The 20643-nt window shown below is 30.2% G+C and overlaps 1 protein-coding gene across 2 annotated transcripts in view; it reads right to left on the bottom strand.

Moving 5' to 3' along the window:
- Positions 1-20643, bottom strand: part of LOC119607156 (patj homolog) — a 101582-nt gene that overhangs the window by 38623 nt on the left and 42316 nt on the right. Inside the window, exon 2 of one of the 2 annotated variants that reach the window (XR_005231712.1) lies at positions 8982-9064. The exons of the other annotated variant lie outside the window; for it this stretch is intronic. The gene's annotated coding sequence lies outside the window, so the exon portion shown is untranslated. The remainder of the gene's footprint in view (positions 1-8981; positions 9065-20643) is intronic. 2 annotated transcript variants of the gene reach the window in all.

A 20643-nucleotide genomic window follows, 5' to 3' on the forward strand; every position in this document is an offset into this window, starting at 1 on the left:
AAAACTATTGCTAGAAATTTGATTAAATATTTAATTGATTCAAATAACTTTTGAATTGACTTAAAAAGTTTTTCTTGCCTACTTAATAACAAATTCCGAATTTTATTATTAGAATTCCTCAAAAGTCATTAATATTTTAATCATAAGAAGTTCAAATTTCATGACGATTTTTAAATTTATAAATCAGTTTGTGTCAAAAAAATAATATTTTTGAGAGTGCTTAACGCATTATTAAAGGTAAATGGTAATCCTTTAAAGTTGTGAGTATTCAATTAATGTTTTGATTGTTTCAATCATTTACTTAATTGATTTTTAATAAATTTTTAATCAAACTGTTTAATTCATTTTATTAATTAAGTAATTAAAATTTTAGTTTTATTTTATTAAATATTTAATTTATTCAATTAATGAATTAATTAATTTTAAATTTTAGTTTAATTTAGTTTTTTTGTTTTCAATTGAAAAAAGTCTTTTGTGGCAAATTTCATCCGATATCATCATTTTGTTGATAGGAGCAAAACATTCTTGATACAATTAATTTGTTAATTAAAACACATTTTCAGTTTTTTTTTGCGTAGTATGAGACGATCTAGCTATGTCCGTCTGTCCGTTGTAAGCACATAGGGCTCCAACGGAAGGTATTATAGAACTGAAATGATCCACAAATATTTCCTTAGCCCCCATTTTATTAAAATCCCGACAGTTAAAATAGTCGGCTTAATAATACCTGTATAGCAATGAAAATCGAAATAAACAGGCTTTATACTTCGTCGATCTTTGAGATCCGACTTCCGAAATTCTCTCATTTATTTTATATATTTTTTAGCTTTAATCTTCTTTAATATATATATTTTTGTTTAATTTACACGATTGTTCATTCTTATGGTATTTGTTTTTTTCTCGCAACATTGTTGGTCTTATTGTTTACGGTAATTGTTAGTGAGGGTCCATTGTGTCCATTTTTCATTTATTTTTGCACTTTGCATTCACATTCATTCATCTTTTTAATTGGTGGTATTGTTTTACCTTTAGTGGTCGTTATCGTTATGTATTCATTTTTTTAACCCTTTTCATTCGATTTTTGATGAAAAAGAAATAATGAAAAATTCGAAAAAAAAATGCAGATTTATTCCACAGAGAGAAAATGGTTAATGGACCCTGTAAAACTACACAGATCCAGAACACTTTGGCACAATCTAAGCCCCGGACAATAGTGTGCCTACAACAGACAGACGGACGAACATAGCTACATAGATTGTCTAGCAATATTGCAAGGACATAGAACATATGTATACTTTACACTATATTTCGATATGTTACACACAGAATGAATAAAACATATATATTCCCTCCAACGAACCGATTCCCAGTTGGACAAAGATTGTCAACTCAGCCACAGTAATATCAAATGGACATTTTTCCCAGGAAAGGATTTCAAACAACTTACAAGTACATCTTAAATTGTCCTTAAACACAGTCATGTTAACACCCACTCTCACTCCAAACACAGTCACATTAACATCCACTCAAATCGTTAAACACACTAAGAATCACAATAACCCATAAAGGGTTAATTAATACAAGTAACAGCATGTCTTCACTTATAATCAATGGACAATGATTGTGTTTTGTTCATTTTCCATCTATCCTATTGTTTTCTGTTACTATTTCTTTGTTTTGTTTTTATTTATTGTATTCTGTTGTTATGTCTGGCCCAGTTGTTGGTATATCCTTTTTGTCCTTCTGCACGTCCGCCTTTTTGTCTGTACATGTATAGTTCTTGTTGTTATTATAAGTTGCTCGCTTCAATAAAATAATAATAATAATCCCATTTTATCACTTTTTAATTATGGTCTCTCAATAAATAATATAAATATGAGTTGGGTTTCTTTTTTTTTTCTTTCATTGTTTGTTGTTGTCGATTTTAATAAAAGTAATGGTTTTTAATAGATGCTACTTTAAGTATGTTCTTTTTGGTTCTCTTCTCACATCGAAAATCATTGGAATTTTCATTGTCATCACTGTTCAATCGCTATTGGGGAGGTATTTTCCATTATCGTACCTAGGTATTGAATTTATTTCGGTTTTTGTGGCAGATTATGGTTTGTTGTGTTGTTGCCCTCGCCTCTCCAGAGATTTTCGGTGTTGTTATTGTCAGGGGTTTTTATTTGGGATGCTGTTAAAATGCTAGTGTTTCAATTATTTTTATATTTTTACACAATTTCCTTTTCAATTTTAATAATTTTTTATGTAAATTACATATTTAAGTAGAAATATGCGAGAGTTATTTTTTGTTTTTGTAATTTATCACATTAATTTTAATATTTATTGTTTGCTTGTGTTTTGTTCTAGCTTTGTTAAATATTTAATATTAACATTCAATTAATGTATTTATTGTTTCAATCATCGACCTTATTGATTTTAATAAATTTTTCACCAAACTGTTCATTTGATCAATAAAATAATTTAATTTTATGTTTTGTTTTATTAAATATTTAATTTATTCAATTAATGACATAATTAATTTTAAATAATTACTTCGATTGCTTCTTTAATTTGAAAACAAGTTTTTTTTACAAATTTCATATCATCATTTTTTTGTTGACAGGTGCAAAACTTGCTTGAAAATCAATTAAGTAGATGATTGAAACAATCAAAACATTAATTAAATGCTCACGATGTTAAGGGATCACCTTACCTTTAATAATGCTTAAATCACTCTCAAAAATATAATTTTGTTGTCACATTTGAACAAACATATTTAACGACTGAAAACAACAACAACATGCGCCATGTGATTCTTTGCAATCTGTTCTAGTTCAGTTCTAGTTCAGTTCTAGTTCAGTTCTAGTTCAGTTCTAGTTCAGTTCTAGTTCAGTTCTAGTTCAGTTCTAGTTCAGTTCTAGTTCAGTTCTAGTTCAGTTCTAGTTCAGTTCTAGTTCAGTTCTAGTTCAGTTCTAGTTCAGTTCTAGTTCAGTTCTAGTTCAGTTCTAGTTCAGTTCTAGTTCAGTTCTAGTTCAGTTCTAGTTCAGTTCTAGTTCAGTTCTAGTTCAGTTCTAGTTCAGTTCTAGTTCAGTTCTAGTTCAGTTCTAGTTCAGTTCTAGTTCAGTTCTAGTCAGTTCTAGTTCAGTTCTAGTTCAGTTCTAGTTCAGTTCTAGTTCAGTTCTAGTTCACTTCTAGTTCAGTTCTAGTTCACTTCTAGTTCAGTTCTAGTTCAGTTCTAGTTCAGTTCTAGTTCAGTTCTAGTTCAGTTCTAGTTCAGTTCTAGTTCAGTTCTAGTTCAGTTCTAGTTCAGTTCTATTTCAGTTCTAGTTCAGTTCTAGTTCAGTTCTAATTCAGTTCTAGTTCAGTTCTAGTTCAGTTCTAGTTCAGTTCTAATTCAGTTCTAGTTCAGTTCTAGTTCAGTTCTAGTTCATTTCTAGTTCAGTTCTAGTTCAGTTCTAGTTCAGTTCTAGTTCAGTTCTAGTTCAGTTCTAGTTCAGTTCTAGTTCAGTTCTAGTTCAGTTCTAGTCTAGATTCAGTTCTAGTTCAGTTCATATTATCACGTTCTAGTTCAGTTCTAGTTCAGTTCTAGTTCAGTTATCAGTTCCTTAGTTCAGTTTCTAGTTCAGTCCTAGTTCAGTCTAGTTCAGTTCTTGTTCAGTTCTAGTTCAGTTTCTAGTTCAGGATCAGCAGAGATATGGACCCCTTGACCCCACATAAGGGAATTTTTAAAGAACAAGGAAAAATTAAAATAAAAAAATATTTCGAAAAAAAATTTAAGAATTTGTAAAAAAAAAAAAATATAAAATATTTTTTTAACATTTTGATAAATTCACGTGCAAAAAAAGTATAAAAATATATTTAATAAATAAATACATATTTCCTTAATTTCCTACCTTTTACATTACTAGCCTGCTTAATCTGAATCCCTAACAAACATGACCTTGCTTTCAAAAACTGAAAAAAAAAAATTGTTAGCCATTATTTCCCCTTAACCTTTTGTAACCTTTCATAATCATTTCACTTTAAAAACCCAAATCGAAATTGTAAAAATTACTTATACTATACACAATTTTTATTACTTTTTCTGAAATATAAACCATTTCTCTTCATACAATTTAATCGTTCATTGGTTTGTTGATATTTAATATTTTATAAGCACTCGTATTTAAACAAATTAAATTTAATTTTATTGTCAATAATAAATGCAAACACAAGCACATGCACACATATTATTGTATTATGGCCATTTAAATGTAAAATGGTAATCAAAAGGTCATTAGTTGTGCTCATTTTAGGACACATAAATAAATGAAAGCGAACGAATGGCTGGTCAACAAAAAAAAAAAAAAAAAAAAAACTCTTATGCAGACACGTGCATTACCCAGCTGTTTACAAGTAGTCAATGTGTGCCTCATTTACAAAAAGACCTTTGATTAAAACTTTTTAAGAAATCGTAAAAAAAAGAATATTTTTTGAGTTATGCCAGTTTTGTAGTAAATGACCTAAAGTTATATGTGGTTTAATTGTTTAATTAATTAATATATTAATATTCACTAAAGTTACCCCGAAATACCGGGTAGTACTATGTAATTATACAAACTGTGTTTGTTCTCTCTATAAGTTGATATTAATTATATATTTTTCTATCCTGAAACGTCAATTTGTTAACATAGTTGTTGTTGTTGTATTTTGACTTTTTTTAGGTATTTTGTTTTTACTTAGTACTTTTGTGACAAGACTTTATTACACTGTACGTGTGTAATTAATTTGTTACTTTTGTTCTTTTTTTTTTTTTTTGTTACAAAAATATTTCAATTGAAAGTTAAATAATAACAATTATTTAACAAAAATCGATTATAAACAGCTGAGCATGAGAAATCGTTTTTAGAAGGCAAATGTTTATTTAAATTTAGTTTCCTTGCTTTCTATTATAATTACAAAATTACTTTGAAATGTAGGTCAATGGCTGTAGTTATTTATAAACATTACTGTTATACTATTCTTTTTTTATATATTTACATACATAATTCCTGACCTTTTGAACTTTTCATATTATATCTTTTTTTATAAGAAAGGAAGAAAAAATTTTCAAATAATTTTATTTTTAATATGAAGATATTTGGGGTCCTCAGGAACTTGATTTCAACAAAAATATTGACAAAGGAACTTCCTTATCTACAAGGATTTATATATTTAATGGGAAATTAAAAAGGGAATAACAAACTTATTTATATATTTTATTTACCCTGCTCACGAAAGTGAAGGATATAAAAATCTAATAAATAGAAAATACACCCAAAGATATCTGAGTTATATAACAGAATTTATGACAAAAAAGTTTACGAAATGTTAATAGCGTGTATTTAGGCTTATTTTGGCCTTTTCATCAACAAAAATAATTTGCTCAAGCTAATATGTAGGTTAAGGTAAGACAAAGTAGAACTATTTTTGTTATTACATCAGAGCTGTAATAATTAATAACTTACTGTTATTATTAAATTATACGAAGTACCACCCACTGAACACCAAGGATTAATTGAATACATGACTAAATAGTGCTCATAAAAAGGAAATAAATAAATTAAGTTCTGTTCTAGTTCTGTTCTAGTTCTGTTCTAGTTCTGTTCTAGTTCTGTTCTAGTTCTGTTCTAGTTCTGTTCTAGTTCTGTTCTAGTTCTGTTCTAGTTGTGTTCTAGTTGTGTTCTAGTTGTGTTCTAGTTCTGTTCTAGTTGTGTTCTAGTTCTGTTCTATTTCTGTTCTATTTCTGTTCTATTTCTGTTCTATTTCTGTTCTAGTTTTCTAGTCTGTCTAGTCTGTTCTAGTTGTCTAGTTCTGTTCTAGTCTGTTCTAGTTCTGTCTAGTTGTCTAGTTTCTAGTTCTGTTAGTTCTGTCTAGTTCTGTTCTAGTTTCTGTTTAGTTCTGGTCTAGTTCTGTTCTAGTTCTGTTCTAGTTCTGTCTAGTTCTGTTCTAGTTCTGTTCTAGTTCTGTTCGTCTAGTTCGTCTAGTTCTGTTCTAGTTCTGTTCTAGTTCTGTTCTAGTTCTGTTCTAGTTCTGTTCTAGTTGTTCTAGTTCGTCTAGTTCTGTTCTAGGTCTGTTCTAGTTCTGTTCTAGTTCTGTTCTAGTTCTGTTCTAGTTCTGTTCTAGTTCTGTTCTAGTTCTGTCTAGTTCTGTTCTAGTTCTGTTTAGTTCTGTTCTAGTTCTGTTCTAGTTCTGTCTAGTTTGTTCTAGTTCTGTTCTAGTTCTGTTTCTAGTTCTGTTCTAGTTATGTTCTAGTTCTGGTTCTAGTTCTGTTCTAGTTCTGTTCTAGTTCTTTCTAGTTCTGTTCTAGTGCTGTTCTAGTTTTGTTCCTAGTTCTGTTCGAGTTCTGTTCTAGTTTTGTTCTAGTTGCTGTTCTAGTTCTGTTCTAGTTCTGTTCTAGTTCTGTTCTAGTTCTGTTCTAGTTCTGTTCTAGTTCTGTTCTAGTTCTTTTCTAGTTCTGTCTAGTTCTGTTCTAGTTCTGTTCTAGTTCTGTTCTAGTTCTAGTTCTGCTCTAGTTCTGTTCTAGTTCTGTTCTAGTTCTGTTCTAGTTCTGTTCTAGTTCTGTTCTAGTTCTGTTCTAGTTCTGTTCTAGTTCTGTTCTAGTTCTGTTCTAGTTCTGTTCTAGTTCTGTTCTAGTTCTGTTCTAGTTCTGTTCTAGTTCTAGTTCTGTTCTGTTCTAGTTCTTTTCTAGTTCTTTCTAGTTCTGTTCTAGTTCTGTTCTAGTTCTGTTCTAGTTCTGTTCTAGTTCTGTTCTAGTTCTGTTCTAGTTCTGTTCTAGTTCTGTTCTAGTTCTGTTCTAGTTCTGTTCTACTGTTCTAGTTCTGTTCTAGTTCTGTTCTAGTTCTGTTCTAGTTCTGTTCTAGTTCTGTTCTAGTTCTGTTCTAGTTCTGTTCTAGTTCTGTTCTAGTTCTGTTCTAGTTCTGTTCTAGTTCTGTTCTAGTTCTGTTCTAGTTCTGTTCTAGTTCTGTTCTAGTTGCTAGTTCTGTTCTAGTCTGTTCTAGTTCTGTTCTAGTTCTGTTCTAGGTTTCTGTTCTAGTTCTGTTCTAGTTCTGTTCTAGTTCTATTCTAGTTCTGTTTCTAGTCTGTTCTAGTCGTTCTAGTTCTGTTCTAGTTCTGTTCTAGTTCTGTTCTAGTTCTGTTCTAGTTCTGTTCTAGTTCTGTTCTAGTTCTGTTCTAGTTCTGTTCTAGTTCTGTTCTAGTTCTGTTCTAGTTCTGTTCTAGTTCTGTTCTAGTTCTGTTTCTAGTCGTTCTGTTCTAGTTCTGTTTTCTAGTTCTGTCTAGTTCTGTTCTAGTTCTGTCTAGTTCTGTTCTAGTTCTGTTCTAGTTCTGTTCTAGTCTGTTCTAGTTCTGTTCTAGTTCTGTTAAGTTCTGTTCTAGTTCTTCTAGTTCTGTTCTAGTTCTGTTCTAGTTTCTGTTCTAGTTCTGTGTTTCTAGTTCTGTTCTAGTTCTGTTCTAGTTCTGTTCTAGTTCTGTTCTAGTTCTGTTCTAGTTCTGTTCTAGTTCTGTTCTAGTTCTTTTCTAGTTCTGTTCTAGTTCTGTTCTAGTTCTGTTCTAGGTCTGTTCTAGTTCTTGTTCTAGTTCTGTTCAAGTTCTAGTTACGTTCTACTTCTTCTCTGGTTCTTTTCTAGTTCTGTTCCGTTGCGTTGTGTTCTAGTTCTTTTCTGTTCTGTTCTAGTTCTGTTCTAGGTCTGTTATAGTTCTGTTATAGTTCTGCTCTAGTCTATTCTAATTCTGTTCTATTTTTGTTCTAATTATATTCTAGACCTGTTTTTAGTTCCAATCTTTTACTGTTATTACTTAAAGTCTAAAAAAACAAATATATTTAAATTTCAAATAAATTTAAAATATTGACCCTTTTTGTTTAAAAATAGAATAATCCCATGGTGGTTTGTGGTTAGAATATATTTCTATTTTCCTCTATTTCTAATTTATTTCTGTATATTAATTTTTAAGGTTTGCGGCTAAAGTTGAGCATTACGTGTTTTACTATTATTTGTAATATATTTTTTTCCAAATGCGGTTTAATTGTAAAAAATAATGTTGTAACAAAAAAGAAAAACAAATACCACTGCATTGTATATTTGTATTTAAAATACAGAAATAATTTACACAAAAAAAATATTTAATATTTAGAATATACAAAATTAAAGAACAGGTTATTTTGTTATTTATATTTAACTATGAAGCAAATATTTAACTTACAAAAGTGCAAAAAAAGATTTTATGGTTAGAAAACAAAAGCAATATTACAATAACAAATTCAACTAAATGAAAAATTTTGTTTGAAATTATTAAAACAACTGAAGTTTAAACTTATAAAAAGTTAAACCGTTTAAAGAACACACACTAATACAATTACTCACAAACATTGTTAATTTTACTGTAGTATAAAAAAGTTTTTTTGATTCAGATTGGCTTTGTTTAACCTCTATTTGATTTTTAAATGTAGTTGTTTGATTTTGAATTACTATGAAAAAATGTATAAACTATATTTTTGTTCTATTTATTTATATTAATGTGGATGGTTGCATTAGCATCATTGCACATTGTTTTTTTTAATGAATAAAATTTGTATATCAGATTTTTAGGAGGTCACTGTACATATTTGTTAAATACATAAAAATGTTGAATTTATAACAAAACTCAACAATATTTCATATTTCAAATATTATATTAAAATTGAGGTTTTTGGGAATTATTTTATTACACAATGATTGTTTTATGAAAAATATTTTTAATATATTTAGGCAAATAATTTAATAGAAAACTTGTTCAGTTCTAGTTAAGTTCTCTATTTTTCATTGAAATTCGAATATTCTATATAAAAATATATAAAATTTACTAATAATTTCAGAGAAAATTCGCTGAAAATAAGTATGTAATTTATTTTGCCTATGCGAATGAGAAATATTTATTTAATTAATAATAAGTATACGTAGGGGTTTCCAATTATTTAAAAATTAAAATAAAACACTTACGGTTTTTGTATTTTAGTGAAATCCCAGCATTTAACGAATTAATTTAATGTTTTATATTAAAAACAAAACTCTGGTAAAATAATCTGAAAATAAAAGTAATAAAACAAGTAAAATAAAATTGTAAATTGAGAACATAAATATTAAATTAACTGTTAACCAAAAATCTTTGTCAAATAAAGAAAACATAAAAATTAATATACAGAATTTTTTCCTTGTTCTTCCGCCCCAAATGATATTAAAAACTCATTGTAATTATAAATAGCACAGAAAAATAAATATTTGTCTGAAATTCGCAAAAACACGCTCACATCCAATAATACTTCTATAGCAGACTATCGTATATAATACATACATATGTATATAAGTGGAATATTCAATTAACTTGTAATTTAAGCCATTTAAAAGCAAAATTAAACCCCACACAACAAAAAAATAACAACAAGTAAGGACAGATAATGTAAATCCTCCAAAATCATAGACAATTGAACACACACACAGTCATGCAGAAAACAACGCAAATGACAAGAAAATAATCTCTGTAATCACACAAAAGTCCATTAATATAATTGTTTACATACCATTCAATAATGTAGGAATTGGTGTTTAAATATGGTCAAATACAACAGCCCCAACAACAATAGTAAATTTACTTACTATACAAACAAAAACAATAATATCTACGAAGCAACTGGTTTAATTAAACTCTGCTGTCATTGGTGAAACCAATAGGTTTAATAACAACAAAACTACTTAGCTAAGACTTAGCTAGAACTGTTAAAGAAATAACAAGAACTGAACTACAGCTGAACTAGAAATTAACAAAAATTGAAACTGAACTAGAACTGAACTAGAACTGAACTAGAACTGAACTAGAACTGAACTAGAACTGAACTAGAACTGAACTAGAACTGAACTAGAACTGAACTAGAACTGAACTAGAAAACTGAACTAGAACTGAACTAGAACTGAACTAGAACTGAACTAGAACTGAACTAGAACTGAACTAGAACTGAACTAGAACTGAACTAGAACTGAACTAGAACTGAACTAGAACTGAACTAGAACTGAACTAGAACTGAACTAGAACTGAACTAGAACTGAACTAGAACTGAACTAGAACTGAACTAGAACTGAACTAGAACTGAACTAGAACTGAACTAGAACTGAACTACGACTAGAACTGAACTAGAACTGAACTAGAACTGAACTAGAACTGAACTAGAACTGAACTAGAACTGAACTAGAACTGAACTAGAACTGAACTAGAACTGAACTAGAACTGAACTAGAACTGAACTAGAACTGAACTAGAACTGAACTAGAACTGAACTAGAACTGAACTAGAACTGAACTAGAACTGAACTAGAACTGAACTAGAACTGAACTAGAACTGAACTAGAACTGAACTAGAACTGAACTAGAACTGAACTAGAACTGAACTAGAACTGAACTAGAACTGAACTAGAACTGAACTAGACTACTGAACTAGAACTGAACTAGAAACTGAACTAGCACTGAACTAGAACTGAACTAGAACTGGAACTAGAACTGAACTAGAACTGAACTAGAACTGAACTAGAACTGAACTAGAACTGAACTAGAACTGAAACTAGAATTGAACTAGAACTAAACTAGAACTGAACTAGAATTGAACTAGAACTAAACTAGAACAGAACTAGAACTGAACTAGAACTGACCTAGAAATGAAATGGAACTTAAATAGAACTGAAATAGATCTCAACGAAATAAATTTAAGTAGAACCTTGATAATACCATAATATTCCTTAACTTAACCACTTATTTGAACACCTCTTATTATCAATTAACCTTAAAGTATACATATCTTTAGTACTTACTGTTGTTGTTATTTACATACATTGTTGTTATTATTATCCTTCTGGTAAAGGCTTGATAAGAGTATGTACTTGGAAATTACAAGATACCAAAACAAAATCTATACACAAACTAATGAAAATAAACGTAAAAAAAATTTATTTAACTTGAATAAAAAAGAATACTCATACGAGTAGTATGAATAGTAGTCTTCACTATTTATAACATGAAAATTCATACTAAACAAACTTATTCACTCGCATAAATACACAAACATGAAAATGCTACCGTCTTCATTCTTTTTTCATCTACACCACAAAATAAAGAATAATGTTATCTAAAACAAAACAAAAACAACACATGCATACATAGTTACTAGCACTCTTAAATTGTTTATCAATAGTAAATAGAGGATAAATTTGTAAAGGAAAAAATGACAGTACGACTCAAATACCTTTACAATGTTTTTATCATCTGTTTATTTCTTTATTGCATAAAATCACTCAAAAACATTATCGTTTTAAAACAAAAAAAATTAATTTCGAAAGTCTTTAACCATTTAAAAGTCTCTTACATCTCTACGATGATTTTAAATTTTGTGATGCAACACAAATTGCGTGTGAACAGAAACTGAAAACTGTTTAATAAAAACTGTATTGTTTAATATTGAACAATTTATTTGAGCCTAGAACTAAACTAGAACAACAACAAATATATAGATACGTGAGAATGTGTGCATGTACATTTTTGTGCAGTCGTGTATGTGTATTTGAAAGCATCAATCAAGATTTCATTCTTTACACACAAATAGAGACAATATATCTCAAACATCCCTGTGGCTCTCCGTTTACCATCAGACATCTAACCCACATGCATTTACAATAACAGCCTTGAATTGTCGTTATGAATAGTCGAGTAGAAAATGACGACAAAGAAAAACTGCATACTACATATTAACTGACAACAAAAACGCAAAATTTTATTAACTAGAACTAAACTAGAACTGAACTAGAACTGAAATAGAACTGAACTAGAACTGAACTAGAACTGAACTAGAACTGAACTAGAACTGAACTAGAACTGAACTAGAACTGAACTAGAACTGAACTAGAATTGAACTAGAACTGAACTAGAACTGAACTAGAACTGAACTAGAACTGAACTAGAACTGAACTAGAACTGAACTAGAACTGAACTAGAACTGAACTAGAACTGAACTAGAACTGAACTAGAACTGAACTAGAACTGAACTAGAACTGAACTAGAACTGAACTAGAACTGAACTAGAACTGAACTAGAACTGAACTAGAACTGAACTAGAACTGAACGAGAACGGAACTAGAACTGAACTAGAAGTTAAATTAAGAAACAAATAATCTTTATAAGACTTAAGGGAAATGGAATAAAAATATACTCAGCCAACTCTCATCGACAATAAATTGACGTTTCGAAAAAGGTTATCACTATAAAAGTCAAAATATAAAATTTATCTTACAGGTTAAGATTTATGTATATGTAGTTATCTCAAGTTATCTTTAAAGATTTCTGTGTTACAAAATATTGTTTTTTTTTTTTGGTAATTTCTTAAAATAAATTAAAAATAATATTTATACATGTGGTTGTTTTTAATAAATAAATAAATATGTAACTTTATTCAATTTGTTTTGTAATTTAAGGTTTTGTTTATAGAGCATGTTATAAAAACCCCCATAAGAACTTTCACTTCAGTTGTTATTTTCTATAACAATTTTTTGCTTAAGGAAAAAAATCTATTTCTTTTCTAAGAATAAAATTCTAAAAAAAACTTTCTTTGCTTTGACAATAAGAAGAAAAATAATCGTGTACTTTATCAACAACACTTTTAAATATAAAAAGAAAATAAAAATAAATAAAATGAAAAACTTGCCTAAAAGTATGCTTTAATTTAAAATCATGCAATAAGTTTGTGTCATCTTTATATTTGTTACATTCGCTTCTTCCTCTTTTTGCTAAAGATAATGTCAAGTATACAGATGTAAGTAAGAAAATATAAAATTTTCACATAAACACTCGCATTGCAGCGACAATAACGAAGAAAAAAACAAGAACAATATTTTTAAAAAAACACTCTGCGTAGTAGGTTTTCTATTTCACTCTCTATCTCTCTCTCTAACTATCATCTAATAAACAAATACATAAAAATGTTTACACACAATACTTAACAGTTACTTTACGAGTATTAAGGCATAAGTTTGTTTTACAAGAAGAAAAAAAGAAGAAGAAGAAGTAGTAGAAAATATCAGAATAGAAAAACAACATCATTGTCATTTATAGAAATAACGGAAATACATACTTATTTACACCCATGTGTTGGAGCCTTTGCATTCTTTCTCATAGCAATGCAGCCATGGAGAAACGTGAATGTGCACATTATTACCCAATTGACAAAGTGTTGACTTTATTAAAAAAGTCTATAGTCTATAGTCTAGTCTATAGTCTAGTCTATAGTCTAGTCTATAGTCTAGTCTATAGTCTAGTCTATAGTCTAGTCTATAGTCTAGTCTATAGTCTAGTCTATATAGTCTATAGTCTAGTCTATAGTCTAGTCTCTAGTCTATAGTCTAGTCTATAGTCTAGTCTCTAGTCTATAGTCTAGTCTATAGTCTAGTCTATAGTCTAGTCTCTAGTCTATAGTCTAGTCTAGTCTAGTCTATAGTCTAGTCTATAGTCTAGTCTATAGTCTAGTCTATAGTCTAGTCTATAGTCTAGTCTCTAGTCTATAGTCTAGTCTATAGTCTAGTATCTAGTATAGTCTAGTCTATAGTCTAGTCTATAGTCTAGTCTATAGTCTAGTCTATAGTCTAGTCTATATCTAGTCTATAGTCTAGTCTAGTCTAGTCTATAGTCTAGTCTATAGTCTAGTCTATAGTCTAGTCTAGTATAGTCTATAGTCTAGTCTATAGTCTAGTCTATAGTCTAGTCTAGTCTAGTCTATAGTCTAGTCTATAGTATAGTCTAGTCTAGTCTATAGTCTAGTCTATGTCTAGTCTATAGTCTAGTCTATAGTCTAGTCTATAGTCTAGTCTATAGTCTAGTCTATAGTCTAGTCTATAGTCTAGTCTATAGTCTAGTCTATAGTCTAGTCTATAGTCTAGTCTATAGTCTAGTCTATAGTCTAGTCTATAGTCTAGTCTATAGTCTAGTCTATAGTCTAGTCTATAGTCTAGTCTATAGTCTAGTCTATAGTCTAGTCTATAGTCTAGTCTATAGTCTAGTCTATAGTCTAGTCTATAGTCTAGTCTATAGTCTAGTCTATAGTCTAGTCTATAGTCTAGTCTATAGTCTAGTCTATAGTCTAGTCTATAGTCTAGTCTATAGTCTAGTCTATAGTCTAGTCTATAGTCTAGTCTATAGTCTAGTCTATTGTCTAGACTATAGTCTATAGTCTAGTCTATAGTCTAGTCTATAGTCTAGTCTAGTCTAGCCTATAGTCTAGTCTATAGTCTAGTCTATAGTTTAGTCTATAGTCTAGTCTATAGCCTAGTCTATAATGTAGTCTATAACCTAGTCTATAGTATAAATTAATCCTATTTTGATCTCATATCAAATTACTTTCAAGCTTAAATCAAACCGAGAATTTTACTACGTACTTTTGCACCGCCCCGGATTGATTAAACTACGAATTTATCATTTAATTTTTCTCTTCCAGAAGATGTTCTATTAAAACATATAAGTAAATACTAAAACAATTTCTCTTGACTTTTTATAGCTGATTTTACTACCACCAAAATGATGAAAACATATAAATCTTTTTGTGAAGTAGAGAGTGTTACATACAAAAATACTCAAACATTGTCAAATATCCTTTTACACTTAATTTTACACATATAAAGCTGGTTTACAAAAAAAGGCAAATAATGTATTGTAGCATTAACGTTTTACACATCTTACAATAACATTTATATGTCTTTCTATTTATTTTTTTCTTTAGATTCTCGTCTTTCAATTCAATGTGCATCCAATTTATATGTAAGTATGCATATGTATGTTAATGCATTCAATTGTGTAATAAAAGTATATAATCAGGTAGGACTTAGTTAAATGCATACATATTTAAGTGACTTACAATGTGTGTGTGTGTATACTGTAAGTATGTGCGACAATGTACTTACGTGCATAAAAAGGTAAATACATTATAAAAACATTACGTGGTATTTTGCTAAAGGTACTTATGTATGTATATATACCCACATACATACTAGATTGCATTTCCGTTTCTGGTTTATATTTTTCTTTTCATTGCGGAAAGCTTTTAGACTTTTTTGTATGTTGTATCACACGTAGTTAGTGTGGATATTAAGCGGCCTATTGTAAAGGTATGTAATATTTTAATACAATAAGCAACAAAATACAGGGGGAAATTTTTGTAAATAGTTAAAGAAAACTAACATAATGAGAATTCCCAGCAAAAAATTGCATTACAAAGTAAGCGATTGATAATATTGTAGTCAAATACATACAATCGCTTACAAGTAATGAGTAAAGTTGTCAATTCAAAGTGAGTATACAGATATCTTAACTTCTCAAGATGAAAAAGTAAGTACATATTTAAATATCACATTATTAATAAGACGTTATTCGATTACTTCTATGTAATCTTTTGAGTAATGCATTAGAACCGACAATGTAATTCATCTTTATTATCTTTTGAAGCTGAGTTAGGATATCTTATCTCATTTAGAGATGAACGACAACGGCCAGATTGGATGTCGAATGAATATGTTCATAGTTCATAGAGTAGTTGACTTTCAATATATATATGTGTCTTTATATCTCCGACTAACTAATAACATTACACAGCCCAAACGGCTTTAGACCGGAAATAGATCCACTAAAATGGAAATTCGAATATTTAGGGAGTGAAAAGCGTAAAAACGGGTAAATTATACTATCTCATATCTCCTTAACTAAACATGGTACAACAAAATTTTAATAGTCTTCGTTCGGACCTTTTTGGCTGAAAACTGTGTTTTGGTACTAGTACCAGTATAAAATAAGTACTAATTCATTTGTAACTTATCAAAAACGATAATAGCATTTTAGTACTTCTGGGATATTTAGGGGTGAAAATTGTACCTTTATTGCTTCGGTAGGGAGAAAAAGTACCAAACGGGGGGTAAAAACGGAAAATTTGATTTCATTTAAACTCATGGAGCCAATTTCGATAAAAATTGTAAAGTTGGTAATTTGGAACTCAGGTACCAAGGACTATTTATTGGTACTTTTTAGTTCTTCAACTGGTGCTTTTTAAGTTTCTATAATATTGAACTTAGAAACATGAATTTAAGCGTGTAAAGTAATAAGTGAATAAGAGTATCTAAAAGGAGGCTTTTTGGTACTTTTTCCAATACTTTTTGAAATTTAAAATATAACATTGAACCCAGAAAAACACACAGCATCTTTATAAAAAGGGATTCTTGGGTACTTTTTCGTTCTTTAGGCCACCACAATTCTCCCTCTTAGAGGCGCATAGATCATATTTAAACTTTAATGAAAGACAGATTTCGGTTAATTTAGTTCAAATCGAGTTTGACAAGAGCTAGACTTAATATTTTGGAAAAGGTTTAAGGGAAATGTAGTTGATATAAAGAACTAATATTCCCTTATAAGACCTTTTTAGGAGTTGCTTTTTGAACTGTTGTTATCAGAAAGAAAATAGGCACAAAAAAACTTCCATAACTGAAAAAATCAAATTACTCAGTGTGGCGATATGGGGTATCATATAGACGGATTAACTATATATTTTTATATATATGTATGTATATTTCTATTAAACATGTGTGTATAAGTTATTGCAGCGTAGTATGTAAGTCTATTTATATGAATGCATTTTATAATAAAATCCTATTTTCTTCTTAAGTTTTTCTTAACGCTCTCTTTTTTCATCGCTCTTTATGTAATACTATTAAAGAGTGTATTATAACGTTTATATGTATGTGTTAGAGAAACAGACGCCCTGCAGTTTAACAAGGAGTCAATGGCCAATGTCAGCTAAAGGGAAAATGTTTTGATCAAAATTACCATCAAACTAAAATTATAATTTTCAAAATTAAAAACAAAAAATCTGTCATATTAGTCATAAATTAAACTCATCTATTTGTACATTTTCATCAAACTAGATCAGAATTGTTATAACACACTAACAAGAAAAAAATTTACCTTTCCATTATATCTCATTTACTCAGTTACCAAAATCCTTATAAAGAAAACACAAAATATTTACAAATATAAATTAAATAAACTTTTCTTCACAAAAAAACCTAAATCCTTTACACAACTTAACTTTATAGGACTTATTTCTTCCACAGTTCTTACAGACGCACATTGAATGTGATTTATTTAAACAAGTCTATTTGTTTTGTCCTCCACCACCTTCATGACAAACATGTCTGCTGGTCTATTTATTCAGCACTTTTTCACTTTGTCTAAATGCAAATTTCCCCCTAATAAATGCGTTATAATGTGTCATTTTTAACTTGAAAATTTTAAAATTTTTAAAATTTGTTTAAATGTTTTCTTTTTCAGATTTTGTTTTTCTTACATTATTATCGTCATCTTAATCTATCAAACGGATGTGTTTTTATAAAAAAAGAGTCTCTTTTCTTTCATGCAGAGGAAAAAAGAATTAACGTTAACGAACTTAAGTGCCATTATCTAGGATTTACATACACTTTGAGAGTGTGCAAAGGAATTTTAAAGAGGGAAATGGAAAAAACTCAAGTTAAATCATGTACTGAAGTATTTAAATACTTGCACTAGACTGGGTAGAGTCAAAAGATTATACTTAATGTATTTGTGTGTGTGTGATATTATGGCAAACTGGGAACACACAACACCAGCAAGAACAAAATAAACCCAAAAAAATGGTTGTTTCAACAAAAAGAAGGATTCAATTTTCTGTGTCATGGTTTTATTAAAGATCAAACACTAAAGCTAAGTGCTAGTGAAGATAATGAAGGGGATGACATTCATATGTGGACGTATTTGTACAAATTGGAGCAGTTGCAGCAAAATATAAAAAATTGTACAAATCTGATTTTAATGTGTTATAATACAATTTGCACTAGAACCAGTTCAGTTCTAGTTCAATTCTAGTTCAGTCCTAGTTCAGTTCTAGTTCAGTTCTAGTTCAGTTCTAGTTCAGTTCTAGTTCAGTTCTAGTTCAGTTCTAGTTCAGTTCTAGTTCAGTTCTAGTCAGTTCTAGTTCAGTTCTAGTTCAGTTCTAGTTCAGTTCTAGTTCAGTTCTAGTTCAGTTCTAGTTCAGTTCTAGTTCAGTTCTAGTTCAGTTCTAGTTCAGTTCTAGTTCAGTTCTAGTTCAGTTCTAGTTCAGTTCTAGTTCAGTTCTAGTTCAGTTCTAGTTCAGTTCTAGTCAGTTCTAGTTCAGTTCTAGTTCAGTTCTAGTTCAGTTCTAGTTCAGTTTCTAGTTCAGTTTCTAGTTCAGTTCTAGTTCAGTTCTAGTTCAGTTCTAGTTCAGTTCTAGTTCAGTTCTAGTTCAGTTCTAGTTCAGTTCTAGTTCAGTTCTAGTTCAGTTCTAGTTCAGTTCTAGTTCAGTTCTAGTTCAGTTCTAGTTCAGTTCTAGTTCAGTTCTAGTTCAGTTCTAGTTCAGTTCTAGTTCAGTTCTAGTTCAGTTCTAGTTCAGTTCTAGTTCAGTTCTAGTTCAGTTCTAGTTCAGTTCTAGTTCAGTTCTAGTTCAGTTCTAGTTCAGTTCTAGTTCAGTTCTAGTTCAGTTCTAGTTCAGTTCTAGTTCAGTTCTAGTTCAGTTCTAGTTCAGTTCTAGTTCAGTTCTAGTTCAGTTCTAGTTCAGTTCTAGTTCAGTTCTAGTTCAGTTCTAGTTCAGTTCTAGTTCAGTTCTAGTTCAGTTCTAGTTCAGTTCTAGTTCAGTTCTAGTTCAGTTCTAGTTCAGTTCTAGTTCAGTTCTAGTTCAGTTCTAGTTCAGTTCTAGTTCAGTTCTAGTTCAGTTCTAGTTCAGTTCTAGTTCAGTTCTAGTTCAGTTCTAGTTCAGTTCTAGTTCAGTTCTAGTTCAGTTCTAGTTCAGTTCTAGTTCAGTTCTAGTTCAGTTCTAGTTCAGTTCTAGTTCAGTTCTAGTTCAGTTCTAGTTCAGTTCTAGTTCAGTTCTAGTTCAGTTCTAGTTCAGTTCTAGTTCAGTTCTAGTTCAGTTCTTTTCAGTTCTAGTTCAGTTCTAGTTCAGTTCTAGTTCAGTTCTAGTTCAGTTCTAGTTTAGTTCTAGTTCAGTACTAGTTCAGTTCAGTTCAGTTCTAGTTCAGTTCTAGTTCAGTTCTAGTTCAGTTCTAGTTCAGTTCTAGTTCAGTTCTAGTTCAGTTCTAGTTCAGTTCTAGTTTTTCTAGTTCAGTTCAGTTCTAGTTCAGTTCTAGTTCAGTTCTAGTTCAGTTCTAGTTCAGTTCTAGTTCAGTTCTAGTTCAGTTCTAGTTCAGTTCTAGTTCAGTTCTAGTTCAGTTCTAGTTCAGTTCTAGTTCAGTTCTAGTTCAGTTCTAGCTCAGTTCTAGCTCAGTTCTAGTTCAGTTCTAGTTCAGTTCTAGTTCAGTTCTAGTTCAGTTCTAGTTCAGTTCTAGTTCAGTTCTAGTTCAGTTCTAGTTCAGTTCTAGTTCAGTTCTAGTTCAGTTCTAGTTCAGTTCTAGTTCAGTTCTAGTTCAGTTCTAGTTCAGTTCTAGTTCAGTTCTAGTTCAGTTCTAGTTCAGTTCTAGTTCAGTTCTAGTTCAGTTCTAGTTCAGTTCTAGTTCAGTTCTAGTTCAGTTCTAGCTCAGTTCTAGTTCAGTTCTAGTTCAGTTCTAGTTCAGTTCTAGTTCAGTTCTAGTTCAGTTCTAGTTCAGTTCTAGTTCAGTTCTAGTTCAGTTCTAGTTCAGTTCTAGTTCAGTTCTAGTTCAGTTCTAGTTCAGTTCTAGTTCAGTTCTAGTTCAGTTCTAGTTCAGTTCTAGTTCAGTTCTAGTTCAGTTCTAGTTCAGTTCTAGTTCAGTTCTAGTTCAGTTCTAGTTCAGTTCTAGTTCAGTTCTAGTTCAGTTCTAGTTCAGTTCTAGTTCAGTTCTAGTTCAGTTCTAGTTCAGTTCTAGTTCAGTTCTAGTTCAGTTCTAGTTCAGTTCTAGTTCAGTTCTAGTTCAGTTCTAGTTCAGTTCTAGTTCAGTTCTAGTTCAGTTCTAGTTCAGTTCTAGTTCAGTTCTAGTTCAGTTCTAGTTCAGTTCTAGTTCAGTTCTAGTTCAGTTCTAGTTCAGTTCTAGTTCAGTTCTAGTTCAGTTCTAGTTCAGTTCTAGTTCAGTTCTAGTTCAGTTCTAGTTCAGTTAGTTCAGTTCTAGTTCAGTTCTAGTTCAGTTCTAGTTCAGTTCTAGTTCAGTTCTAGTTCAGTTCTAGTTCAGTTCTAGTTCAGTTCTAGTTCAGTTCTAGTTCAGTTCTAGTTCAGTTCTAGTTCAGTTCTAGTTCATTTCTAGTTCAGTTCTAGTTCAGTTCTAGTTCAGTTCTAGTTCAGTTCTAGTTCAGTTCTAGTTCAGTTCTAGTTCAGTTCTAGTTCAGTTCTAGTTCAGTTCTAGTTCAGTTTAGTTCAGTTCTAGTTCAGTTCATTCTAGTTCAGTTCTAGTTCAGTTCTAGTTCAGTTCTAGTTCAGTTCTAGTTCAGTTCTAGTTCAGTTCTAGTTCAGTTCTAGTTCAGTTCTAGTTCAGTTCTAGTTCAGTTCTAGTTCAGTTCTAGTTCAGTTCTAGTTCAGTTCTAGTTCAGTTCTAGTTCAGTTCTAGTTCAGTTCTAGTTCAGTTCTAGTTCAGTTCTAGTTCAGTTCTAGTTCAGTTCTA

This window comes from Lucilia sericata, unplaced genomic scaffold, assembly GCF_015586225.1.
Source record: "Lucilia sericata isolate MDLA Ls3-8-SP2 unplaced genomic scaffold, ASM1558622v1 Contig000665F_arrow, whole genome shotgun sequence".
NCBI classification, from domain to species: domain Eukaryota; kingdom Metazoa; phylum Arthropoda; class Insecta; order Diptera; family Calliphoridae; genus Lucilia; species Lucilia sericata.